A 13,353-nucleotide genomic window follows, 5' to 3' on the forward strand; every position below is an offset into this window, starting at 1 on the left:
TCTGCCAAGACCCACCTCCTGTTGACACACACCACGTGGGCCTGAAAAAAGAGAGTGCAGTGTGAGAGGGAAAGGGGATAAGGGTGATTTAAAAGAGAAATTCAGCCCTGGAATGTTGCTGAGTTAACACAAGTTAGAAGTGTTAGGAAGGTGGTAAATATTAATACTTCAACTGCTGTTTTTGTCACAGGATTCTGAAAGGTAGCCGCAACTTGCATGTGTGTATGTTTGTCTGTTTGGTGTTAAACTGCTAAAGGTAATCTCATAAATCTCACCAATGATGATAGCGTTAGGAAGGATTATAGGTTGTCAGGGAAAAGTGTGTTAGTGTTTCTCTTTTTCTTCGAGGAATAAAGCAAATCCAAATGAATGAAGGCCTTATCACCTCAACCTTACTTTTTTAACATAAGCCGATTTGTCCATTTGGCCACATAAGAAAGGCAACTAACTAGTTACCAGGTGGATCTTGTCTTAAAATAATCTGCTATTATCTGTACTGCAGGCTTAAGACCCCACCTCTTTCCTCACAGCCCCTGCCTAGCTGCAATGACATTTGTTGACTCAATACTTTCAGGCTTAGCAGAGAAAAGGAGATTTGTTTTTACACACACTGGGGGGAGGGGAAGACGCAGAGTGAGAAGAAGGAGAAGTCACTGTAGACTGCAGCACGGATCCAAACGGACCTTGTTCTCAACGTTAGCACTGAAGCACAAAGCTGTCACTCAAATAGACACCAGGCTGTCTTTAAAGCACATTATTCAGTTGCCAAACAATTCTAAGGCTCTCTAAATCTGTTCTGCTGGCACATGGTGGCCAGGCTTCATCTTATTAAGATATTATGTGTTGCTTTTCCTTTTCCTTTAATTTGGGACAAACCTGTAGATTAAGTGTTGCACCGCAACACTGCAACTTGTCTTTCTCTTCTCTTTTCATGATCTGCCATCAAAATGCCTCCGAGCTTGGTAGTAAAACTCAAACTGCCACCACCGAATGAGGTCTTCAAGCAGTCAGTGCTGCGGGACTTTCAGGGGTTGTTTGGACTGGACAGCTTCCTTCCATCTCCCTTTTTCTTCAGGCTGGTCCTATAAACAAGGAAATGCTCTCACTCCTCAATACGTGGTTAAATAATATTCAAGATTCATGTCAATGTTTTACAAGTTTCTGCATTATGGAGTAACACTGTTACTCTGTAATGCTTGTACAGCTTCACTTGTACAGCTTCAATCACTATTAAAAAAAAATAGAAGCAACATAATAAACTTGGGGATGATTGTTTAATCGTCCTGTCCTAAAATGTATGATTTTTGTTTACTCTGAATGCACTGGTTGCCATTTTTGGCTCCCATAACAAACAAACCACTGTCTGCTATGTTCCCAGCAACTGAGCACAGACCGGAACAGTTAGCAACAAGCTGGTGAACACAGTGGATCATTTAACAGCCAAAGGCCCAGATAGTTCTCCCACGAGCTATTGGACAGTGAACATTGGGCTTGTGTTTGCCAAGTGGCCAGAAACCTGACTGCAAAAACATGATAATGTTAAACACTGATTTGTTAGTAACTAAGTGTTTCCTAACAACATCACCATATGAAGTCAAACGATGATGAAACGCTGTTTGCAGCGCTCCAGCAGTGCAGTCATTGCTTTTTGCTGTGTGTATTGCCAGCATTCCAGCAGAAGAGCTCCTTGCTGGGCTGCTTCCCATTACAGCTACTGTAACTCGTAAAGCAGAGATTATCTCATTATTCCTCTCACCTTGCAGGATTTCAAAGGAATAGTGGCGTGTGCCATCACCTCTTCCGTAAACACAGAGCTGTGGCCTCATGCTGACACAGGGTCATCAAAATTCAGGCACACTTGTCACTTGACTGATTTCACACTCATGCAAACGTGCTGATGACCATTAGTGGGGGATTTAAATAGCTTTTCTTGCTGCCGCAGTAGCCTTGTTGATTTATGTGCTTTAAGCAAAGAATATAGGTCTTCTTGAGTTACATGATTTACATGTAAACTTAGAAAACCTAAGTTCATTTAGGGGGCTTAAAGAGCGCACATTCAAACATGAAGCTCTTTGCAGAGTTAAATGAGTCATCTTCTTTTACTCATTTACATGCCACATAAAATGTTTGCCCTGACCCAAGTCACAATGATAAAATCTTATAACAACAAAAAGCATTTTCAACGCCCCAAAGCTGCAAATGTGAAAATTCAGAGAAAATTTTAATTTTATACTATTGATCTTTACAGATCAAACAGGGTTTCAGATACTAAAGACTAACGAAATCATTTGAAGGGTGACTCTTAAAGCTTTTCACGTCTGTGAAACATTTAACTAGTTAGCATCTTCTACACTTTTGGAGATGTAAAATTGTGTAACAGAGTTTTTATGAGATCTGAATTAATATGCTCGCACATTTTTATCAATGAAGCCACATGAGGGCATGACCTCATTTGCAAAAGCTTTTTTTTCGGTGTTAGTCATTTGTTGCTAATCAGGTGGAGTCATTTGAAAGGACTTGTGATGTAAGCACAGATTTATGGCTTTCCTTACATTAGTCTCAAAGTAGGAGAAAAGGGTGACCGTTTGAGGAATGAATGAGAACTGCTGGGGATCATCGTGAGGCTGGGACAAGCAGCACTTCCCACAATCGCCAGTGGACTTTTACACATCTCACATGAGGCAATCTAAACACACAAGTCTTTATGTAGGGTAAAAGATACACACAGACTGGGCCAATACACAAAATGACTGAGCACAGGATTCCCCCCCTAACAAGATGTCATCCTTCTGCCCCTCCTCCTGTAGTTATCTTAAAAGACTAGGGGGAGTTGTTACTGTGGATCTCACATAGCCTAATTGTTTAAGTCCCAGCAGGGGCCTGGTGCACAGTGGTTTATAGAAAAAGAGGGGAGTATAAAATTTTGAATTCTTTGTGTTGTTGTACCTTATTTCACATTCCAAACGCACATTTTAAACTGTGCTAACCATATGCTGTGTGTCTGTGTGTGTGTGTGTGTGTGTGTGTGTGTGTGTGTGTGTGTGTGTGTGTGTGCGTGTGTGTGTGCACATTCACGCCATACAAAGATTGACAGTGCACCTCTCTGGGCACAGCAGGGTTGGACCAGGCCAATCATGGTCTACTGCTGTTCCCGTGGAGACCAACTGCTTCTGAGAGGTTCAAGAACTGGTTCTTGCATTCATGCTGCAGGTGTTTCCATCCACCCCTTACACCACCCCCAACTGAAGCCTCAGTAGGCATGGACAGCTATTAGGACCTTTTTTTTTTCTTAAACCAGCCCTGAAATGTAAGCATTTTAAACACCTTTTCAACCCTTAATCACAAAAACCTCTTACAATCTTATTTAATTAAAGAGGGGAGGGGATTCGCAGCCCTCTTAAAGTTTCCAGGTCACCCAGAAAAGGTTAAGTTGACTTGCTATTACATAGATGCTTCTGAAACATTCCCACTTATACTTTTTATTACCACTGACTGCTTAAATCCAGCACTGTTTGGTATGGAGCAGAGGATGACCCCTGCTGGTGAAGCATGATGACCTGCAGTACGTCTGATCCTTCACTTAAGATTTTGTAATTGAGTTAAAACAAACAAAACAAAGTTTCAGCTTCATTCATTTAGTTTCCTGTAAATGCATATCCAGATATTCCCACAGACATGACTGTAGTTTCCACAGAATTATTGTCCATGTTGGACAAAAGCCTGTGTAGGTCCACGGACACCTATGTCTGCCTGAATTTTTTCTTCTTAGTAACTGAATGGTGTTGAAATGAATGCCATTTTGGTTCAGTCTCTGCATGTGAGTTTTATGACCTGAAAAAAAGGTGGAGGTGTCATCACAGTGGTAACAAAGAAAAATGTAAAATATTGCATCTAAAAAAAAGCAAACAGTTTTTCCTATTAGAATTGGTATTACTTTAATAGAAATTAGATGATAAAAGTAAGTCAGTCCTACATTATTTATGTCTACACACACAAAGCTACACATTCACGTGCTGTCAGTGTTGCTGAACCAAGTCAACAATGTCTAAAAGTTGCCAAGTGCCACTTTTTGAAGGCCTTACAGAGTTTTTTGTATATTAGCACGGTGATACCACACTCTTGTCATTCCTTAGAAAGTTCCACCTGTCACTCACTGTAAAGGTTTTCATGAGCAACACAAGTCTTATAAAACTTGCATCAACTTTTAGATTTCAACGCAAGATGAATATAAGGGTATATCTATTTGTTTTTTCATGTGTGTAATTAAGAAAAAGAAAAAGGTCCAGCAAAGACCTTATACAGGTGGTGCAGTCTCAGTGGAAGGGTTGCTGTCTAGAAGCCATTATTAAGGAAGGGAAACAGGGAGAAAAGACTGAGGTATGCCAAATTACACAAGAAGTGGACTGAAAGTCAGTTGCAGCATGTCTAATGGAGTGATGAATCCATCCATACAGGTCGTGGAGGGGCTGGAGCCTATCCCAGCTGGCATAGTGCGAGAGGCGGAGTACACCTTGGATAGGTCACCAGTACAGAGTTTATGTGTTAGCAGGGTGTTGATAGGCCACATAAAACCAGAGTTATGATAAAAAAAAAATATACGCAGTGTTTTTTCCTGAATAAAATTGTCATGTTTACTGCCGAAATAAACGGTAAAAACTGCGTTTTTTTAAGGACAGCTTTAGCAAGCACTGTCTGCTTGCGAGAAAACACCCCTTTCCTTTTGGTGGAAAAATGCACCATGTTGACCGATCAAAAAATTATAGGGCAGTATGTGACATTTGGTTGTTTAGGAAGAGGGAGAAGTTTTGTGAGTGTCAGCGGCAAGAGAGAGGAAGTTTTGAGTTGTGAGAAATTTGTGACTTTTAGCATGTTTGGAGTGTATAGTTATTGTGTTGTCTTGTGTAGCTGATGTGTAGTGCATTCGATTGTTTCTTTGTGTTTGTCAAAACAATGAGGCAACTGCTGAGTGTGACAGTTGCTGCCAAAAAGCCACCAAAGGCAGATTACAATGTAAACGCTGCCTCCAGGTGAAAAACAGGAGATGTGTTACACCTGGTACACCTGGAGGTGTGAGGCTTGTGATGTGCTCAACTGTCTTATAGTGGACAGAAACTATTTTTGAGGTGGCACAAATAATTTGAGTGGCATCTTATGTGATGCAGAACACCTGATTGTTCTGTAAATAGTTTTAAATGGTTATAAAAAAGTGCCTGAGACATTGGCTGCATTTTTAGGTAAATAGTTGCATATAACTTTGTAGTTTGCAAAACTTGTGCATAGGTTTTTAAAACTTACATTACCTATTTGTATTTCAAGTTATGGAACTGATTTTTACAGTAAAAGATATAACTTTTTCTACTTAGATTTTATGTTTTTTTTGTCAGATTTTAGATCAATTATGTTAATACAGTATGTCAATATGAAAACATAACTGTAAATTCAGACATGTGAGGTTGTGCTTAAAGGAATGATACCAAACAAGGCAAGGTAAACAGTTTTAAAAGGTGAAATATAGAGGTAAAATCAAAAGTACAAAACAAAACAGCCAATTATACCCTGGACTCCAGAGGCTTAACCTAACCCTACTAACTCCATGTCTTTGAACTGTGGGAGGAAGTTGGAGTACTTGGAGAGAACCCATGCAAACACATAACATGCGAACTCCACACAGAAAGTTGGCCAGTTGGTGGAGTTGAACTGAGGACCTTCTTGCTGCGAGGCAACAAAGCTAACCACTGCACAGCACAGTGATAAATCCAAATGTTAGATTTCTTGGTTCAAACTGTCATCAGTAATGTACAGAGGAGGTCAGTAGAGAAGTACAACAGTGAATGGGTACAGCTATACATAAAACACAGTGGAGGCTCTGTCATGGTTTGGGGCTGCATTTCATCCAGTGGTGTTGGGGGTCTTTGATGGACACAGAACAGTACCATCAGATTGTGATCCACCATGTGAATGCTATCTAAAAAAGCATCTGATTGGCAAGTGCTTCACTTATTAGCATGCCAATGATCCCAAACACACTGCCAATGTAGTAGAATCATACCTGGATAGAAGAACACACAATGCAGCACTATCAGTCATGGACTGGCCTCCCCAGAGCCCAGAACTCAACGTTACTGAAGCAGTGTGAGATCATCTTGACAGAGGACAGAACTAAAGAGAGTTCAGGCAGTGTTGAAGAATAAAGGTGACCATGCCAAATATTGATTCTCAAGCTCATTAGAAATGTACAAATGTGTTTGTATTCTATTCTGCATGTCCATTTATTTTTTACACATTTCACTAAATTACTACGCCTACCTTACCGTTATTATTAGACATTGTTTCAGAGAGGACAAATGTTTGCCTGTCCAAAGTACATATTACTTTTTTTTAATCATTTGTGTCAGTCTAGTTCTAAAACGTAATACAATAGCTTATTTGCTATGAGAAAAAAATACTGTATTTTAAAAAAAAAGAGGCACAGAATTGTTCTTCAAGTAAAGATATTATTTCTTTAAAAGAAGATACATTAAATGCAGGAACTCCATGTGCAAATAGTTTGCACTTAACAGTTGTTGCTGTTAATGTCACATCACACAGGAGCAGTTTTGAATAGTCCCCATACTCTCTAAACAGGCTACCAATTCACCATCCACCCACAGGTGTCTCCTAGTTCTGCCTGCCAACTGTCCCTGCAGCAACACTGTAGAAGCCAGAGCACATCCCACTCAGCTGACATGCTGTCAAAGGAAAACAGTATTATTTCCAATAATATTATCTTTTCTTCTTTTTATAAGTGTTCACTTAGGGTTGAGGCCATAGTTTTGTTCTTCTCTAACTGACTAACTGACTGGGGTATCTGGAAGGAGAAGCAGGGGATATAGGAAAACCTGGTGGATGGATAAACTTAATTACTTAGTGACTGTATTGCTCAGTAGGTCTGTTAATCAGCTTTGTCCTGGTACCAAGATGCCAAGCTAGACTAAAAGGTTTACTTCCATCAAAGTACTGTAGTCAGTAAATCTGATTCAAGCTTGTTGCCAGGTGCAATAAATTAAAGCCACATCTATGCACGATGTGCATTAAGTCCTTCTCACATTTAGAAAATTTCACTGACACATTAAATGGACCAGAACATCAAAAAAAGTTTGATCCTGGTGTATCTGTGTGTTCTATCCCAATACAGATGCACGGACATGTAACATTAAGATGACAACTCTTGTTTCCGCTATCTCTTAGCTGGAAAGCTGGAAAGTACTTTACTTTACTTTCTGAAAGTACTTTCAGAATTCCAAGAAAAAAAGAATAAATAAAATGAAGCTTTTAAAGGGGACCAGTCAAAGTCCGGACGTAGGTTAAGATGCTTTGAGCATGAACAGTCTGTTTCCAACCAACCAACCAACCAACCATCACCACCACCAATGTGACTAAATTAAAACGATTCTGCAACTAACTTTTTTTGGATAACTTTTTTATGTTAATAAATGAAATCATCACTTCAGGAAACTGCATTTTGTGTATATATAGCTTTCTCCATTTAGTAATTACCTATAATTTTTCTCTATGTCACTAAAACAATAGGTGATTATAGGTGATACATTAACTGTTGTTGTGTTGCACCCAACATAAAACAGCTCTCAAATGACAGAATTTAGCAGGGCAGCTTTAATACGTGTGGTTCCAACCCTGGCTGGGAGCTGTTGTGTTAAAATGCTGTTAAATAGAGAAAAGTGTGTTATTGTTTTGTATCCACAGGTGCACCAGATAAAAAGCAGATAACATGTAGACCTGAGAACTGATGACAGTTTTGGGAGGGGTGGGGTTGCTTTTTTTTTGCCAGTTTTACTTTGTCTTTGAAACATCTCCTTTACTTCTTTTTCTTGCTTTTTCATCTCTTCCAGTGCATTTTTACACGCTTTCTTTGCCAGTTAGTGTCTACCAGCTCTGTCTGAAACTCCATCACATCAATTTTCTCGTCTTCACATTCTTTCTGGACTTTCAGTAACTGTTTCTTCATATTTTCACTTTGCCTTTTTGCTTCCCATTTTCCATTGTTTTCCTCTTCTAATGCTTTCTGGACTTCCAGCAATTTGTTCTTTATATTTTCAGCATAATTCATTGTGTTTTCCATTTCATTTTGCTTTTCACTTCTTCCAACACTTTCTGAGCTTCTGACAACTCCTTCTTTACTTTTTCCATCTCATGTCTTGCCATCTGTTTCCCCTTTTGCTCCTTTTTACATGCTTTTTGTACATCCAGTAATTCCTTCTTGAGATTTTTAGCTTCTGTCCTTGCATTTTCAGTTTTTTTTTTTGTTGTCTCCTGCATTTTCCTTTTCTCCTCCTTGAGTGCTTTCTGCACTTCCAGTAATTCCTTCTTGGAATTTCCTGCTTCTTTCTTTACATTTTGAATTTCCTCTTAGCTGCTTGCATTACACTTTTTTCATCTTCATCTTTCACCACTTTATGCACTTTGAACAGTTGTGTTCTATTTTCTGTTTCTTTCTTTGCTTGCTGTTTTCTCTTTTTCTTCTCTTTAGGTTCTTTCTGGGCTTCCAACATTTCTTGCTTCGCATTTATAGCATTATTGTCTTCATCTTTCTCTTTTGACTCCTGTGATCCACTTTTCTCATCTTTAAGGGCTTTTGGATTTTGTGCTTCATTATTTGCACTCAGCTTATCTGGTACCTCTTTATAGAATGCTACAGTCTTGTTCAGTTCGTCAATTGTTGCCTTGTTTTCGTTCAGATATCTGCACGTAATTGCTTATTCAGCAAGCTCATTTTCCATGGTCAGCATGAATCGTTGTACGTCTTCTTTTAATTTGGGAGCCCATCCACCGTTCAGAGAAAGCTTGTTTTCACTTATTGTATCCACAATCTCATTCTTTCGCCTTTAAAAGAACTAAAAATAATTGTGTTAACTAAAAGGTCTAGGTTAACGGATTATGGTGTTTCTCGACAACAGTGCTCCATCTGGTGGCAGATAGCTGCATAACATTTAGGACATAACAATTTACCGCCACTGGGCATCAGTTAAATGGGTTAAACGACTAGTGTGCGTCTGGTAGCAACTAGTGATAATAGCGACAATTAGTAATCTAGTCAACTACTTGGAAACATCCCTAGTATATAGTGTATATTACCAGAGGTTTCTTCCTGTTACAAATATGTTTTTCCTTCCCCCTATCACCACGTGCTTGCTTAAATGGGCTCATTTTATTCGATGGGTTGGTTTTTTTTCAATGTTATTATAGTGTTTTTACCATACAGTATAAAACACCTTGAGTCAACTGATGCTGTGATTTCGTGTTATATGAATAAAATTGAATTGAATTGAATTTAGCCCTTCACTTGAGTGTATTTGGTGTGATTTCCCTGTTTTTTAATATTGTATGTCTTCCTCAACTATAAGTAAACAAGCTGCTGTTTCACTGTTATTCAAACACAAAAATGCATTTGTTTCTGTAGCAAGCTAACATTAAATTTTAGCACATCTCTTGGGGACCACAAGGCTTCTGTATGCATAATGGTAAACACTGCACTTGCTCAAGATTGTTGCTCAACTTGTCAGGATGGAATGATTCACAGCCAGCCTGTTGAGCTGCCTGCAGCTCGTGGTTCAGAACCACACCACAGCTGCCCAGAAGCAGCTGCTTTCTCCTTGCGTATCTGCACTGGCAGCTGGGATGGTCCTTCCAGATAGCGCAGACATGAAATCATCCCCCTCACCTGCTCCGGGCTTGGTTCAGCATGACGAGCACCCTGTGCAACAATTGCCCCTGGCCATGTTGTCCATCACAAGGCAAACCTCCTTCCCTCTGAACTGTTCAACCATAAAACACTTAAACCTGAGAGGAAATAAAAAACAGATAAGAAGGGCAAACCTCTGATTTTACCCGTCTAACAGTATAAGAAGAGATTGAAGATTGAGCTGAGATTAAGGCATCCACAGCAGAATTCTTCCAGACACGGGGATACAGTGTGGCATTAAGGTAATTAAGGTGATGTTTTGCAGCAGCAAAGACGTGCTTGTGACTCAGAATGTAGAACGGCAGCTGTGCAGTGACACATAAGCCCCCCTTCACAGCTTATCACTGATTGTGGCAAGTCCTTGGTTGTGACCTTGCTGTCTCTCTTCCTGCCCACGCTGTTGTGAGCTGAAGATGGTTGACAATCAATTCTAGCCATGTGCACTGCAGAGGAAGGCAGCATATGGCAAGACATGATTTACACACAGACACAAGCTCTCCCTGATCTGCCCCCCTTCAACTCACAAACAAGCACTTACATAAATTAACATGTTCTGCGCTGCTGCAGATATTTCTGGAGAATGTTGGATCCAGCTCTGGTTCACCACAATGATGAAAGCTGCAGTTAATAAAGCATTAGCATTAATAGATAGGTTAACATTTTTTAATCAAGTGTGTCTTCAAGGAATATACATGTAGTTTACAATAAAACAGTTTCTATTTTCTGTAATCGTTCCATTGATTATTATTTTTCTCTTATCAGTAAATATTATTTTAAATATTATTATATAATTATATTATTATTTTAAATGTATTATGTAGAATTATTCTGAATGTAAATGCTAGAGGCCAAAATCCAACTTTCTTGTATAAAAACAAAACAAAAAAAACCCCAACAAAAAACAAAAAAAAGAGAAGCAACCAAAAACTATATAATCGAGCATACACTATATATTCAACTGCCAAAACCAAATGCATGGTTTCCAAAGTTATAGAGTTTTTTGCGCGTAATTCTTAGCATTTCCTGATTGTCCAGTAGCCCTCCACACATTATAAAGGAATTTTTTAATCAAATGGGGTAGCCAAACGCCTAGTGTACTCCTAGTGTTGGTCCCAAGCCCAGATAAATGGGGATGGTTGCATCAGGAAGGGCTGCTGGCGTAAAATCTTGGCCAAATCGAACTTGCAGATTATAAAGAATGAGATTTTCCACATTGGTTGATGTGGAACAACAACCGCCTCTGGTGCTGTTGGTCAACTGGGTGCTTGTGGAAACTCTGCTGCTACTAGCCAAAGACTAAGGAAAAGGAGGCATGTTTGGAGGCAGAGAGATAGAAGGAAAAGTAGGAGTGTGGAAGTGAGAATAAGCACTTTAAATGTAGGGATTATGACTGTGATGAGCAAGAACTGGCTGAGATGGGAAGGTAGATGTATTGCGTGTGTAGTAGACCAGGTGGAAGGAAAGCAAGGCTTCTGGCACCGAAGGTTAATTCAGTCTTTTCTACTATGGTGTAGATGAGAAAAGAAATGGAGTAGGGGTCATTTTCTAGGAAGAGTTTGTGAATAGTGTTGTGTACATGGAGACTGTCTGACAGCATCGCAAATTTGGAGCTGGGAATCAAAGAGGCGATGTTAAAAGTTGTCGATGTGTATGCCCCACAGGTTGGAAAGAGGACAGAAAGAGGAATTTCGGAGAAAGTTAGATGAAGTTGTAGAGAGTGTCCCTGGGGGGAGAGATTGACGATTGAAGCATGGACTGTAGGTGAAGGGAGCAGAGGTGATGAGTTGTTGGTAAGTATGATGCTAAGGAAAAAAACCTGGAAGGACAGATAATGCTGGATGTTGTAAAAGGTGGTAAACCCTATGGTGAACATGCACTTTAAGGAGAGGGAGGAACATAGGATGACGTATAGGAGTGGAGGAAAATGCATAAAAGTCGACTACTATTTTATGCAGATAATGCATAAAATTGCAAGTTTGTGGCAGAGGAGAATGTAGCTAAGTAGCATCAGATGGTAGTCTGTAGGATGACTTTGGATGATGATTAAGGGGTGAACGTTGAAGAAGAAAGAATGTTGCTTAGAGTTCAGGAAGTTGAAACAGGCTCTGGGTGGTGGTGAAGATTTACCAGATGACTGGAAAAGTACAGCTGTAATGCTAAGGGAAACTTCCAAGAAGGTCCGACAGAGGAAAGAGGACAAGGACCAGGCTTTCTCATCCAACGTAAGTGTCTGACCTCACAAATGCACTTTTGGAAGAATGGTCTGACAATACCATAAACACACTCCTAAACCTTGTGGAAAGCCTGAAGAGTTGAAGCTGTTATAGCCGCAAATGGTGGGCTGAGATCATATTAAACCCTATGGATTAAGAAGGGGATATTACTGAAGTTCTTATGCATGTCAGGGAAGACAAGCAAATACTTTTGGCAATATAGTGCACCTGTGGAGATAGAAACATGTCTAGGAGAGAGTGTAGTGTTTTAACCAGACTGTTTAATACAACCTGTTAGAGTGAGAGGATGCCTGAGGAATGGAAAAGAAGTGTACTGTTAATGATTTTCAAGAACAGCAGTGATGTGCAAAACCGTAATAACAGCACAGGGATTGAGATATGGGAAAGAGTGTCTGAAGCTAGGTTAAGAAGAGAGTTGAAAATCAGTGAGCAGCAGTATGGCTTCTGAGAAAGACCACTACAGATGTGATGCTTTGAGAGCATTGATGGAAAAGTTTACTGAATATCAGAAGAAGCTGCAGTGTGTCTTTGTAGATCTAGAGCGATCATTTGATAGAGTGCCAAAAGAGGAGGTGTGGGACTGCATAAGGAGGGTGGGGTGGAATTACATTAGGGATCAGATTTGAGCCCTTTCTTGTTTGCAGTGGTGACTATGATGCTTGCAGATGACACTGTCATCTGTAGTAAAAGTAGGGAGAAGGTGATAAAGAGCCCGGAGAGGTGGAGGTATGCACTGGAGAGAAGAGTCAGTAGAAACAAGACAGAATACATGTGTGTGAATGAAAGGGAGACAAGTGTAACAGTGAAACTGCAAGGAGCAGAGGTAATGAAGGTGGATGAGTTTACATACCTGAGGTCAACCGTGGAGTGGGTGAAGACAAGTGTAAGGGGTGATTTGTGACAGAAGGATAGGATTTTTATGATGGTAGTGAGACCTGTTATGATGTAGGATTTGGAGACAGAGGCAGCTCAGGTTGAGTGGATTGAAAACAAAGTTAGAGAGGCAAGGATGAGATGATTTGAACATGTGCCGTGGAGGGATAGTGGATATAGTCCCATTGGACAACAGATGTTGAAGATGGCAGGCAGGAGGGAAAGAGGAAGACCTCAGAGAAGATTCATGGATGTAGTGAAAGAGGACATACAAAGGGTTGTTGTGACTGAAGAAGATACAGGGGATAGGATGGGATTGAGGTAGATGATCTGCTGTGGTGACCCCTAAAGAGAGCAATCTAAAGAACCGGTTAACCGGTTTGAGACATTTAAAATAATATCTTTGAGACTTGAGTTAATAGATGGATGTACTGATGCAGGACTGCGGACTAGCTTGCAGACCATTTCAGGTCAACAGACTGAAAAAAAATGTAGAGATTTGACTTC

At 40.0% G+C, this 13,353-nt stretch overlaps 1 protein-coding gene across 1 annotated transcript in view; it reads left to right on the top strand.

Moving 5' to 3' along the window:
• ppa2 (inorganic pyrophosphatase 2) overlaps window positions 1–13,353 on the top strand; it is an 82,357-nt gene that overhangs the window by 36,236 nt on the left and 32,768 nt on the right. The window lies entirely within an intron of this gene.

This window comes from Pelmatolapia mariae, linkage group LG6 (genome assembly GCF_036321145.2).
Source record: "Pelmatolapia mariae isolate MD_Pm_ZW linkage group LG6, Pm_UMD_F_2, whole genome shotgun sequence".
NCBI lineage: Eukaryota > Metazoa > Chordata > Actinopteri > Cichliformes > Cichlidae > Pelmatolapia > Pelmatolapia mariae.